This window comes from Rutidosis leptorrhynchoides, chromosome 2, assembly GCF_046630445.1.
Source record: "Rutidosis leptorrhynchoides isolate AG116_Rl617_1_P2 chromosome 2, CSIRO_AGI_Rlap_v1, whole genome shotgun sequence".
NCBI lineage: Eukaryota > Viridiplantae > Streptophyta > Magnoliopsida > Asterales > Asteraceae > Rutidosis > Rutidosis leptorrhynchoides.
This window is the reverse complement of record NC_092334.1, coordinates 354,779,791-354,790,654: the sequence shown is the minus strand read 5'-3', so window position 1 is coordinate 354,790,654 and position 10,864 is coordinate 354,779,791.

The following is a 10,864-nucleotide window of genomic DNA, read 5'->3' as shown; positions in this document are numbered from 1 at the left end:
ATGGGAATAAAAGAAAATAACTACCTCAAAGCTTTTCTAAAAAAAATACGCCTCAAACCGGGCTCGAACCCGCGACCACTCGTTAACCCGAAACACACCTTAACCATTCCTCCATTTCTTCCTTTCTGATTTATCCCCTAAACTAATCTATATATCACGTTTTCTGTTATTCTCATCTTCTTCTCAAATAAATCGGTCAAAATCATAAACCAATTATATCAACAATTTAATGAGTGGAATTAAGCCTTGTTAACAAACACAAACAACATCATAATGGTTGATTGAATTAATTCAAACAAAATAAAAGAAAATCGAGCTGTAACAGACAATGAAGAACACGCATGAACTTGAAATCACTTTCGAATTTTTAAAACATTTTAGCTCACGTTTCCTGAATGAAATTAGTTCTAAATCAATCCTAGAAACTTTATGGATTATCAATTTTAATAGAAACGTTACAACACGTTCGAATTTTACGATGAACATAATTGTTGACTTTTTGAAATAAAACTTTGGCTCCAAAATTCAGACTCGATAGAAGGAATTGGAAATTGAAACTTTACAGAAAGTATCAAGACATGATTTAGATCTCTTCTGCATTTTTAGATTTTGAAAAATGATTCGAATCGAGCTGTTGATTAAATTGACTCAAAAACAGAGGTATCGTGCTTTTGCCTTGCTTCTGTTTAATTTGATCGACCTAAACAGATACTAGTTGCTATAATTGCTAATGAGGATAGAGAATTGATTAACTTTATTCATAACATTGAGGAATTTGATTGTTTTATAGCGAATGGAGTCGACAGGAAGAATCACAAGGACAGAAAAAAAAAACAAAAAAAAAACAAGGTGGATGTCAAATCTGTAATTGATTCTTGTTATATTGTGAATTGAGATCAACAATAAACAAAATCGTGCATAGGAGATGAAGAAAAAAAAAAGCAGAAAGTGATGTATACAGATTCATTCATCTGATTTTATAATTCTTATACAATTAATATTAATAATCATTAAATATATTAATAATAATACTGAATATTTATTAATAATAATAAAAATACTGATAATAATAGTAATAGAAATAATAAATGATAAAATTAATTAATAATATCAATAAAAATAATACATATAATAATTCTAGAAGTGATAATAATATTAATAATAATAACATCAAAATAATACTAATAATAATAAGAATAATGTTAAAAGTAATAAAATAATGATAATAAAAATTATAAATGAAAATGATAACTTTTAGTAATAATAATAAAAATCATAATAATAATTAAAATTATAAATTTTACTACTATATATAATAATACCAATATTAATAATGATAACAATAATAATATTGATATAGCAATTTATGCTTAACAAATCTCATATATATAAAATAAGTTAATAATATAAATATTTATATCAATATTTATAAGGAAAATAATAAGGATATTAATATAATAATTATATTTTAACTTTCAATTACATTTAATATATTGATATTTCAATTTATTAAACATGTAATATAACATATTTTTAATATTTCATATTTACTTACAAATATTTACATAGACTGAAATATTCTAATTTCTTCCTTTTATATATATATACATATATATCTGTAATATACCAATAATACTTATGTATAGAAATTATGTAAATATATTATATAATAACTTACAATTATATATTGTGTCTTAATAAGTATTCATTTATTTAACTTTGTTCAATATCAATCGACTGACAATTGAGTGTTACTAACCTCGAAGCCACATATATATATTTGTATATATAGATTTACATTAATAATAAGTTTTATTATATCTTATATTATTTTACCTATTTATCTCAATCAATTAAATCGTATATTACTTTAAATTACATTTCAATTTAATATTAATTCTTAATATATTTTATATATATATATATTTGTATATATAGAGATTCATTTGAAATAACGACTTTATTATATCGTCTAATATTTTATATTCTTAATTCCAACCATTACTAATTTATTAATGTATTATTATATATTTACGGATAATATTCATATGTATATATATATATATATATCTATTTACAAATAGTTGTTCGTAAATCATTGGGTAAGGTCCAATGGATAGTTAAGTGCATAAAATTATTTTAATATAAAGCGTCGATTTACTTAACTTGTCGATATTATCTACATTTCATAATTTCACCTTTGCATTAAATAAAATGAAAGTTAAATAGTTACCTTTGAAATGTCCCATTCATATTGATTATAAACGTTCCATATTAATTGATTTCGTCGCTAGGTTTTGACCTCTATATGAGACGTTTTTCAAAGACTCCATTCATTTTTAAAACAACCATAACCTTTATTTTATCTATAAAGGTTTAAAAAGCATTACGTAGATTATCAAATAATGATAATCTAAAATATACCGTTTACACACGACCATTACATAATGGTTTACAATAAGAATATATTACATCAAAAATAAGTTTCTTGAATGCAGTTTTTACATAATATCATACAAGCATGGACTCCAAATCTTGTCCTTATTTTAGTATGCAACAGCGGAAGCTCTTAATAATCACCTGAGAATAAACATGCTTAAAACGTCAACAAAAATGTTGGTGAGTTATAGGTTTAACCTATATATTATCAAATCATAATAATAGATCACAAGATTTCATATTTCAATATACATCCCATACATAGAGATAAAATTCATTCATATGGTGAACACCTGGTAACCGACATTAACAAGATGCATATAAGAATATCCCCTATCATTCCGGGAAATCCTTCGGACATGATATAAACGAATTCGAAGTACTAAAGCATCCGGTACTTTGGATGGGGTTCGTTAGGCCCAATAGATCTATCTTTAGGATTCGCGTTAATTAGTAGATCGGTTTACTAATTCTTAGGTTACCAAGCAAAAGGGGCATATTCGGCTTCGATCATTCACCCATATAATGTAGTTTCAATTACTTGTGTCTATTTCGTAAAACATTTATAAAACTGCATGTATTCTCATCCCAAAATATTAGATTTTAAAAGTGGGACTATAACTCACTTTCACATATTTTTACTTTGTCGGGAAGTAAGACTTGGCCACTGGTCGATTCACGAACCTATAATAAATATGTACATATATATCAAAGTATGTTCAAAATATATTTACAACATTTTTAATACGTTTTACTGTTTTAAATTTATTAAGTCAGATGTCCTCGTTAGTAACCTACAACTAGTTGTCCACAGTTAGATGTACAGAAATAAATCGATATATATTATCTTGGATCAATCCACAACCCTGTGTATACACGTCTCAGGATAGATCACAACTCAAAGTATATATATTTTTAGAATCAACCTCAACCCTATATAGCTAACTCCAACATTACTGCATATAGAGTGTCTATGGTTGTTCCAAATAATATATATACATGGGTCGATATGATATGTCAAAACATTTGCATACGTGTCTATGGTATCCCAAGATTACATTAGAATACATGTATAATACAATATAAGTTAGCTAGGATATGATTTGTATAGAATTGTTACAATATTTCCCATAGCTACAACAATCAAAAAATATCCAATCTTGTTTTACCCATAACTTCTTCGTTTTAAATCCGATTTGAGTGAATCAAATTGATATGGTTTCATATTGAACTCTATTTTATGAATATAAACATAAAAAGTATAGGTTTATAGTTGGAAAAATAAGTTACAAGTTGTTTTTGTAAAGGTAGTCATTTCAGTCGAAAGAACGACGTCTAGATGACCATTTTGGAAAACATACTTCCACTTTGAGTTTAACCATGATTTTTGGATATAGTTTCATGTTCATAAGAAAAATAATTTTCCCAGAAGAAAAACTTTTAAATCAAAGTTTATCATAGTTTTTAATTAACTAACCCAAAACAGCCCGCGGTGTTACTACGAAGGCGTATAACCGGTTTTACGGTGTTTTTCGTGTTTTCCGATTTTAAATCATTAAGTTAGCATATCATATAGATATATAACATGTGTTTAGTTGATTTTAAAAGTCAAGTTAGAAGGATTAACTTTTGTTTGCGAACAAGTTTAGAATTAACTAAACTATGTTCTAGTGATTACATGTTCAAATCTTCGAATAAGATAGTTTTATATGTATGAATTGAATGATGTTATGAACATCATTACTACCTCAAGTTTAGTAGGTAAACCTACTGGAAGTGATAAGAAATGATCTAGCTTCAAAGGATCTTGGATGGCTTGAAAGTTCTTGAAGCATAATCATGACACGAAAACAAGTTCAAGTAAGATTATCACTCGAATTAAGATAGTTATAGTTATAGGAATTGAATCAAAGTTTTTATATGAGTATACCTTGATTTAGAATGATATATTACTATAAACGACAAGGATTTCTTGAGGTTGGATGATCAATTTACAAGATTGGAAGTGAGCTAGTAAACTTGGAAGTGTTCTTGATTTTATGAAACTAGAATTTGTAGAATTTATGAAAAACACTTAGAACTTGATGATGGAACTTGAGAGAGATCAATTAGATGAAGAAAATTGAAGAATGAAAGTGTTTGTAGGTATTTTTGGTCGTTGGTATATGGATTAGATATAAAGGATATGTAATTTTGTTTTCATGTAAATAAGTCATGAATGATTACTAATATTTTTGTAATTTTATGAGATATTTCATGCTAGTTGCCAAATGATGGTTCCCACATGTGTTAGGTGACTCACATGGGCTGCTAAGAGCTGATCATTGGAGTGTATATACCAATAGTACATACATCTAAAAGCTGTGTATTGTACGAGTACTAATACGGGTGCATACGAGTAGAATTGTTGATGAAACTGAACGAGAATGTAATTGTAAGCATTTTTGTTAAGTAGAAGTATTTTGATAAGTGTCTTGAAGTCTTCCAAAAGTGTATGAATACATATTAAAACACTACATGTATATACATTTTAACTGAGTCGTTAAGTCATCGTTAGTCGTTACATGTAAATGTTGTTTTGAAACCTTTAGGTTAACGATCTTGTTAAATGTTATTAACCCATTGTTTATTAAATCTAAAGAGATGTTAAATTATTACATTATCATGATATTATGATATATTAATATATCTTAGTATGATATATATACAGTTAAATGTTGTTACAACGATAATCGTTACATATATGTCTCGTTTCGAAATTCTTAAGTTAGTAGTCTTGTTTTACATATGTAGTTCATTGTTAATATACATAATGACATGTTTACTTATCATTTATCATGATTAAACATAGTGTAACAATATCTTAATATGATTCATATGTAATTAGTAAGACGTTGTTATAACGATAATTGTTATATATATCGTTTCGAGTTTCTTAATTCAATAAACACAATTTTATGTATATAACTCATTGTTAAAATACCTAATGAGATACTTACTTATCATAACATCATGTTAATTATATATATAATCATATATATGTCATCATATAGTTTTTACAAGTTTTAACGTTCGTGAATCACCGGTCAACTTGGGTGGTCAATTGTCTATATGAAACCTATTTCAATTAATCAAGTCTTAACAAGTTTGATTGCTTTACATGTTGAAAATATTTAATCATGTAAATATACCAATTTCATTTAATATATATAAACATGGAAAAGTTCGGGTCACTACAGTACCTACCCGTTAAATAAATTTCGTCACGAAATTTTAAGCTGTTGAAGGTGTTGACGAATCTTCTGGAAATAGGTACGGGTATTTCAGCTTCATTTGATCTTCACGCTCCCAGGTGAACTCGGGTCCCCTACGAGCATTCCATCAAACCTTGACGATCGATATCTTATTTTGCTTGAGCCTTTTAACCTCACGATCCATTATCTCGACGGGTTCTTCAATGAATTGTAGTTTTTCATTGATTTTAATTTCGTCTAAAGGAATAGAGAGATCTTCTTTGGCTAATCACTTCTTCATATTTGAGACGTGAAAGGTATTATGTACATTGGCGAGTTTTTGAGGTAATTCAAGTCGGTAGGCTACTGGTCCGACACGATCTAAAATCTTGAATGGTCCAATGTATCTTGGATTTAGTTTCCCCCGTTTACCAATACGAACAACGCCTTTCCAAGGCGAAACCTTAAGCATGACCATCTCCCCAATTTCAAATTCTATATCTTTCCTTTTAAGGTCCGCGTAGCTCTTTTGTCGACTCTGAGCAGTTTTCAACCGTTGTTGAATTTGGATGATTTTCTCTGTAGTTTCTTGGATTATCTCCGGACCCGTAATCTGTCTATCCCCCAATTCATTCCAATAAATTAGAGATCTGCACTTTCTACCATAAAGTGCTTCGAACGGTGCCATTTCGATACTCGAGTGGTAACTGTTGTTGTAGAAAAATTCTGCTAATGGTAGATGTCGATCCCAACCGTTTCCAAAATCAATAACACATGCTCGTAGCATGTCTTCAAGAGTCTGTATCGTCATTTCACTCTGCCCATCGGTTTGTGGATGATAGGCAGTACTCATGTCTAGACGAGTTCCCAATGCTTGTTGTAATGTCTGCCAAAACCTTGAAACAAATCTGCCATCTCTATCAGAGATAATAGAGATTGGTATTCCATGTCTAGAGACAACTTCCTTCAAGTATAATCTCATCAACTTCTCCATTTTATCATCTTCTCTCATTGGCAGAAAGTGTGCTGACTTGGTGAGACGATCGACTATTACCCAAATAGTATCATAACCACCTGCAGTCCTTGCCAATTTAGTAATGAAATCCATGGTAATGTTTTCCCATTTCCATTCTGGGATTTCGGGTTGTTGAAGTAGACCTGATGGTTTCTGATGTTCAGCTTTGACCTTAGAACACGTCAAACACTCTCCTGCGTATCTAGCAATATCGGCTTTCATACCCTGCCACCAAAAATGTTTCTTGAGATCCTTGTACATCTTCCCCGTTCCAGGATGTATTGAGTATCTGGTTTTATGAGCTTCTCTAAGTACCATTTCTCTCATATCTCCAAATTTTGGTACCTGATGTGTGCGAGGTGTACTAGGAAATAGTATTATTTTTACAACGAAATACTATTAAATACGATACAATTTTACACAAGATATTTATTTATTTATTTATAGAATGGATATACCTAAACCTTGCTACAACACTTATAGGCAGTGTACCTAATCGTACAGTAGTGTAGTTTTTAGTAAGTCCGGTTCGTTCCACAGGGATACACTTAAACAAGCTTAACGCTATATTTTTAACTTATAATTGTAAAAATACAAAAATATATATAAGTAGTATTATTATTATAAAAGGGGGTTTTTACCGTTTAATGACCGGTTTGTCGATTTTAAAACTTTTAGTCGCAGTTAAAACCTAATGTAAAATATAAATATAACTTAATTTAAAGCGTAAAGTAAATAACGATAATGAAATTGCGATAAATAAAAGTGTGATAAAATAAAATTGCGATAATTAAAGAGTACGATAATTAAAAGTGCAATTAAATATAATGACAATAAATAAAAGTGCGATATTTAAAAGTGCAATTAAATATAAAATAAAGGAAATTAAATATGAAATAAAGGAATTATGCTTATTTAAAATTCCGTAATCATGATGTTTGACGTGTTGTTTTTAGTTTATTCCCATGGGTTAATTGTCCTTTGTCCTGGATTATTTGATATGTCCATACGGATTTGTCCATAATAGTCCATCAGTCATAAATATAAAGTGCGAAAGTCTTCGTCAACTTATTCTTATTCCCGAAGTCAAATATTCTAACTAATTGGGGATTCGAATTGTAACAAGGTCTTAATACTTTGTTTAATGAATACACCAGGTTATCAACTGCGTGTAAACTAAGGTTTTACTACTTTGTTAACAATTACACCAATTACCCTTGAATGTAATCCACCCCTGTTTCAACAAGTCTATTAACTATTAATCCAATTCCGTGTCCGGTAAAATGAACAATTATTGGTATTTATAGATATCCCGCCCACCGTGCCCAGTCAAGCGTATGTGGTTATATATAAATATGTCAAATTATAAGTCTATATATTAAATTAACGAGGTATCATTTAGTTAATATAAAGCCCATTAATAGCCCATAGTCTAATTTCCACAAGTGTCGTTCTTTTGTCTAAACCCCAATTATGGTATAAAGCCCAATTACCCAATCTTAATAATTTAGCCCAACATCATGATTACTTCGGTATTAAATAAGCATAATAATAACTTAGCTACGAGACATTAATTTAAAAATAACATTAACCATAACTTACAGTGATTAAAAATAGCGTAGCGTTACACGGACAGATATTTGACTTACACCCTTACAACATTCGCTAACATACCCTTATTATTAGAATTAAAATTAAAATTAAAATTATAATATATATATATATATATCTTTACGTATGATGAAAAGAAAAAGAAGTGTAAAATATCGATCGAATGCGTTGCCTTTTATAGGCCCCATTTCAGTTTTGGTGTGCTCCGCGATCTCGAAGGGTTTCTCCTTCACATCTCCGCAATCGCGGAGTAGTGGATTACAGCTCATCCAAGTTTGGCTCCTAGCTTGCCGACGGATTTTTTAATAAATTAATATAATATATATATATATATAATTTTAAGAATTATTTATATATTATATTATATTTATATGCATAGTTGACTTGTAATTTTCGCTCCATTGCATCGTGCATTGAAAGTCGACTTAGGTCCCGGTTCCGGATTTTCGAACGTCCTTGCGTACAATTTAATATCTTGTACTTTTCGTTTTGTAACTTGTACTTTTGTCATTTCTAGACGCTTCTCATCAATAAATTGAACCTCTTGGATCGTACTTTGTACTTTTGAGCTTTTTGGTCGTTTGTGTCTTTAAATCATCGAATCTGCCTTTTGTCTTCACCTTTTAATATTTAAACGAATATCACTTGTAAATAGAACAATTGCAAATAAAAACTTGTCTTTCTTGAGGAATAATGCTATGAATTATGTGTTCGTTTTTAGCATTATCAGTACCCAAATTCTTTCAGCCCTATACCGGGTTCCGTCTTCTCGAATATTAAGATGCTTCTCCGATCCTTTGGGTATTTCATCCTTTAAATTTCCCTCTTTTAAAACTCCTTGTTGCGCCTCCTTTATTTGAGTAGTAAGGTTAGTGTGAATCTTTATATTCATAGCTTTTACTCGAATGGGTTCTCTGTCCTTTCTGCTCAAGGCGTCGGCTACCACATTTGCCTTCCCCGGGTGGTAACGAATCTCAAAGTCGTAATCATTCAATAATTCAATCCACCTACGCTGCCTCATATTCAGTTGTTTCTGATTAAATATGTGTTGAAGACTTTTGTGGTCGGTATATATAATACTTTTGACCCCATATAAGTAGTGCCTCCAAGTCTTTAATGCAAAAACAACCGCGCCTAATTCCAAATCATGCGTCGTATAATTCTGTTCGTGAATCTTCAATTGTCTAGACACATAATCAATTACTTTTGTTCGTTGCATTAATACACAACCGAGACCTTGCTTTGAGGCGTCACAATATATCACAAAATCATCATTCCCTTCAGGTAATGACAATATAGATGTCATAGTTAACTTTTTCTTTAACAATTGAAACGCTTTCTCTTGTTCATATTTCCATTCAAATTTCTTCCCTTTATACGTTAATGCAGTCAAGGGTTTTGCTATTCTAGAAAAGTCTTGGATGAACCTTCTGTAGTAGCCAGCTAGTCCTAAAAATTGACGTATGTGTTTCGGAGTTTTCGGGGTTTCCCACTTTTAAACAGTTTCAATCTTTGTTGGATCCACCTGAATAACTTCTTTGTTCACTATGTGACCGAGGAATTGAACTTCTTCCAACCAAAATGCACACTTTGAAAACTTAGCGTACAATTTTTCTTTCCTCAACATCTCTAGCACTTTTCTCAAATGTTCTTCGTGCTCTTGATCATTCTTTGAGTAAATAAGTATGTCATCGATAAAAACAATGACAAACTTGTCAAGGTATGGTCCACACACTCGGTTCATGAGGTTCATGAACACAACTGGTGCGTTAGTCAACCCAAACGGCATAACCATAAGCTCGTAATGACCGTAACGCGTCCTGAAAGCAGTCATTGGAATATCATCCTCCTTCACCCGCATTTGATGATACCAGAACGTAAATCAATCTTCGAATAAATTGACGAGCCTTGTAGTTGATCAAATAAGTCGTCGATTCTTGGTAGTGGATAACGATTCTTGATGGTAAGTTTGTTCAACTCTCGGTAGTCGATACACAACCTGAATGTACCATCCTTCTTTTTGACAAATAAAACAGGAGCTCCCCATGGTGATGTACTTGGTCGTATAAAACCACGCTCTAAAAGTTCTTTTAGTTGGCTTTGGAGTTCTTTCATTTCACTGGGTGCGAGTCTGTATAGAGCACGAGCTATTGGTGCAGCTCATGGTACTAGATCTATTTGAAATTCAACAGATCGATGTGGTGGTAGTCCCGGTAATTCTTTCGGAAATACATCGGGAAATTCTTTTGCGACGGGAACATCATTGATGTTCTTTTCTTCGGGTTTGACTTCTTCGATGTGTGCTAGAACGGCATAGAAACCTTTTCTTATTAGTTTTTGCGCATTCAAATTACTAATAAGATTTAGCTTCGCATTGCTCTTTTCTCCGTACACCATTATAGGTTTTCTTTTTCTCGTACAATGCGAATTGCATTTTTGTAACATACGATTTCCGCTCTCTCCTTTTTCAACCAGTCCATGCCGATTATCACATCAAAACTCCCTAACTCTACTGGTATCAAATCGATCTTAAACGTTTCATTAACCAATTTAATTTCTCGATTCC